Source organism: Phacochoerus africanus, chromosome 2 (genome assembly GCF_016906955.1).
Source record: "Phacochoerus africanus isolate WHEZ1 chromosome 2, ROS_Pafr_v1, whole genome shotgun sequence".
In the NCBI taxonomy this organism is placed as follows: Eukaryota; Metazoa; Chordata; class Mammalia; order Artiodactyla; family Suidae; genus Phacochoerus; species Phacochoerus africanus.
Genome location: NC_062545.1, coordinates 256,340,233 through 256,344,710, shown reverse-complemented (window position 1 = coordinate 256,344,710; position 4,478 = coordinate 256,340,233). Strand labels below are relative to the sequence as shown.

Here is a 4,478-nt window from a genome sequence, read left to right as displayed (position 1 = left end):
CTAGACCTTCTGGGAGAGAGAGCCTCCAGAAAAGCTGGATTACTGGCATCAACCCTCGAAGAGGGCAGACAATCCCTCATCCCCAACATGTCCATACTCTAATCCATAGTACCCGGGATACATTAGGTTAAGGTGGCAAAAGGGATGTTACAAAGATAAAGATTACAAGCCTTAAAATAGGAAGACCTTCCTGAATTACTCACATGACCCAAACTAACCACATGAGCCCTGGGCAGTGGGTTAAGTCTCTGACTACAGGAGCTCAGGTCACTGCAGAGGTGTGGGTTCAACCCCCAGCCTGGCACAGTGGGTTAAAGGATCTGATATTGCCAAAGCCCCATCGTATATCGCAGTTGTGGTTCAGGTTCAATCCTCGGCCTGGAAACTTTCATATGCCTCAAATCAGCCATAAAATTAAAAAAAAAAAAAATAGTTGGAGTTCCCATTGTGGCTCGGCAGTAATAAACCTGACTAGTATTCCATGAAGATTCGGGATCAATTCCTAGCCCTGCTCATTGGGTTAAGGATCAGACATTACTGTAAGCTGCAGTGTAGGTTGCAGATGCAGCTTGGATCTGGTGTTGCTGTGGCCATGGTGTAGACCAGCAGCTGCAGATCAAATTCTGTCCCTAGCCTGGGAATTTCCATATGCCCCAGGTGTGGCTCTTAAAAAAGACCAAAAAAAAAAAAAAAAAGTCGAGAGTTTTCTCTGGCTAGACTGGACAAGATGCAGCAAAATAGTCACAGATATTGGTGGTGTGAGAGGGACTTGACCCACCATTGCCAGAAGGGGATCCACAGGAAAGCAGCAAAAAGGAAGGTAGGTATCTCTGACAGCAAAGACCAAGCTCTGGCTGACAGGCAGCAAGGAAATGGGGCATCAGTCCTATAACCACAAGGAACTGAATTCATCCAATAACCTGAATGGGCTTCCAAGCAGAATCTGCCCTGGAGCTTGTGGGTAAGAGCCAAATCCAGCCCCTGCCACGTGAGACTGTCAGCAGACGACCCAACTGGATCTTGTGCTCAGCCTCTGGCCCACAGAACTGTGAGATAATAAATGCATATGCTTTTAAGCCACTAAATCTGTGATAATTTGTTACAGCAGTGCTAGAAATGAATACAGACCACGTGTTGTAAGTTGAGACCAATGAAAGAAAGTGGTGGCATATGGCCTCATGAGGTTCTACATTGTGTGGATAAGTGGCTTCAGAAAAGGACAGCAAGGGACACTGGCTTACTCTTGTTACTCAAGAGTTTGACCTGGAAGGATCAGTTAGACATGGAGGTGAAAGGTGAGGAAGAGCTGCTTCCACAGGGGGGATTTGGTTCCCTGTCCCTAGAGAGCACCTGTGTTAGTGCTGAGCAGAGAGGGGCGTGTCATGGGAGAGCAAGCTTTGCACACTGGACACGCCCCCAGGTTCATGAGCTTGACAAGGAATCAATACCCTTCATCAGTGGGCACGATAAATGGTTATACTCATGTTTCACATTTTCATTCTACTTTCTTCATCACCTGGAAGGCCATAGAATCAAAATTGGGATTATAAATGACCAGAAAAAAAGGATTCTTAAAGGATGAAATTCTTCTTTCATAATCACAAAGTTCTGATAAACCAAGCCCCTCTGTGACTGTCTCTTTTGTTGCATTTTTATCCCACAAATCTAGGCTGAAAGGGCTTTGAGGGAGCCCAGGGGTTGTAGACTTCTGTGCTGACTCAGTTCAGGCCAACGAACATGTGCACTACAGGAAGAAAGAGGAAGTGGGATAAGGGCATTTAGAAGATCATGCCGGTTTGATCAGTAGCGGGAGCTGAGAACGGACCCCAGAGAGCCCCGAGCAGCCCCACTGCTGCAGCGGACCTTGTTTCTATCACACCCCAGGAGCAGCCACAGCTGCCGCAGCTGGCCCCAATCACCATTACCCCAGCCACTAGCAGGAAGGACGAGACCCAGCAGCCGCCTGCTGCCACTCCCGCCCTCAGTGCTGCAGTCACCAAGCCCAGCATGATGGGCAGTGTCCCTGGGAGGTGCAGCTCAGACATCCTCGCATCCGTGGCTCCTGCCGGCTGGGACAAGAAGGTCATTGCAAAGAAGGTTTGGGAACAGTAAAATGGTTCCGTGGAAGAAATGGATATGGCTTCATCAACAGGAATGACACAAAGGAAGATGTATGTGTACACAGCAGACTGCCATAAAGAAGAACAACCCCAGGAAGTACCTTCGCACCAAAGGAGATGGAGAGACGGTGGAGTTTGATGTTGTTGGAGAAGAGGCTGGGGAAGCGGCAAATGTTACCAGCCCTGGTGGAGTTCGGCGCAAGGCAGTAAATATGCAGCAGATGGTAACCATTATAGATGCTCTGCCCATCGCAGGGGTCCTCCACGCAATTACCAGCAGAATTGCCAGAACAGTGAGAGCAGAGAAACGAATGAGGGATCAGAGTGTGCTCCCCAAGGCCAGGCCCAACAACGCTGGCCCTACATGCCCTATGCAGGCGAAGGTTCTCACCTTATTACATGCGGAGACCCTATGGGCGTTGACCACAGTACTGCAACCCTCCTGCGCTGGGAGGAGTGAAGGAGGGGGCTGACAACAAAGGTGTGGGAGAACAAGGTAGACCAGCGAGACACAATATGCACTGGGGCTACAGTCCCCGATTCCGCAGGGGCCCTGCTCGCCAAAAACAGCCCAGAGAGGATGGCAAAGAAGAAGATAAGGAAAACCAAGGAGATGAGACCCAGGGTCAGCAGCCACCTCAACGTCGGTACCACTGCAACTTCAATTACCTGCGCAGATCCTGGGAAACCTTAAACCACAACATGGCAAAGAGATGAAAGATGCTAATCCACCAGCTGAGAATTCATCTGCTCCCAAGGCTGAGTAAAAGGCCTGCTTACCATCTCTATCATCATCCAGTTTAGTCGTCCAACAAGAAGAAATGAATATGAAATTCCAGCAATTAGAAAGGAACAAACGGAATTCCCATGGTGGCTCAGCGGAAAAGAATCTGACTAGTATCCAAGAGGACTCAGGTTCCATCCCTGGCCTTGCTCAGTGGGTTAAGGATCTGGCATTACTGCGAGCTATGGGGTAGGTGGCAGGCACAGCTGGGATCTGGGGTTGCTGTGGCTGTCGCTTAGGCCAGCAGCTACAGCTCCGTTTGGACCCCGAGCCTGGGAACCTCCATATGCCATGGGTTCGGACCTAAAAAGACAAAAAAAAGAAAAGAAAAAGAAAAAGAAAGAAAGAAATGAACAAAAGATTGGAGCTGAAGATTTTAAGTGCTTGCTTTCTGCCTGTTAACCTGATAAATAGAAGTATCCACATTATCTTTGCAGCATGGGGTTTTTATTATTTTCATGTAAAGACGTGTCTTTTTGGTAAAGACAAATGTCAAAAAAAGGCGGGGAGTTCCCATCGTGACTCAGTGGATGACAGATCTGACTAGCATCCATGAGGATGCAGGTTCAATCCCTGGCCTTGCTCAGTGGGTTAGGGAGGGATCTGGCATTATCATGAGCTGTGGTGTAGGTCACAGACGAGGCTTGGATCCCGAGTTGTTGTGGCTGTGGTGTAGGCCGGTAACCATAGCTTTGATTAGACCCCTAGCCTGAGAACCTACACCATGGGGGGTGCAGGCCTAAAAAGCAAAAAAAAAAAAAAAAAAACCTATTTTTTTCTCAATATGCCTTATCTTTTAAGGTTAAATTTTTAAATTGTTTCAAATCTGGTCAAGTTGAGATTTTAAAGAACCTCATTTGCAATTTGTAATAAGAGTTTACAACTTGATTTTTAAAAAGTCAACAAACCTCAAGCACCTGTTAATAAGGGTCTTAAATAACAGAAAATCATGGCAGAGCTGAGGTTTTGTGCCTGTTCCATCACTGACTTGATCTCATCTTGGCCGGTGTGTTTTCAAAATAGATTAGCAAGGACTGAAACACACACTCCACTGCCTAGCATTCATACCTTCCTCAGTGTCTTGGGCATACATTTTCTCCTCTCGTACCTTCAGCTCCAGTTGAAATCTGATCTGTTGGAATTTGACAGTCTATTGTCTTTTAAAATCCTAACACAGGACATGCCCTTGGACTCTGCCATTTGTCTTCTGGGACTTGATCTTAGAAATAACTGTGGATGTGCACAATGATGCATGTCCAAAGTTTCCCATTCCAGGCATCACAGATTAGAAACCACCTGGATACCCACTAATAGAAAATGGGTTGCACAAATTACCATGTATCCGTAACACAGAATATTTATGTGGCCCTTCAAAATAATGTAGATCCACAATTATGGCTGTGGAAAGAGAGTCATCTTGTAATGCTGGGAGGAATCCAGTCTACAAAATAAAATAATCATGACACAGTTTTCTAGGACCCAGTTGTCATTTGCCCAACAGCTGAGACTGTCTCCAAGACAGTGAACCAGAAGTCTGTGCTCCATCAAGAAACATCTATAGGAGTTCCTGTCGT

General features: G+C 46.8%; 1 pseudogene; it reads left to right on the top strand.

Moving 5' to 3' along the window:
* Positions 1-1,282: 1,282 nt before the first annotated feature.
* LOC125120854 (Y-box-binding protein 1-like) lies at positions 1,283-2,887 on the top strand (annotated as a pseudogene).
* Positions 2,888-4,478: the final 1,591 nt, after the last annotated feature.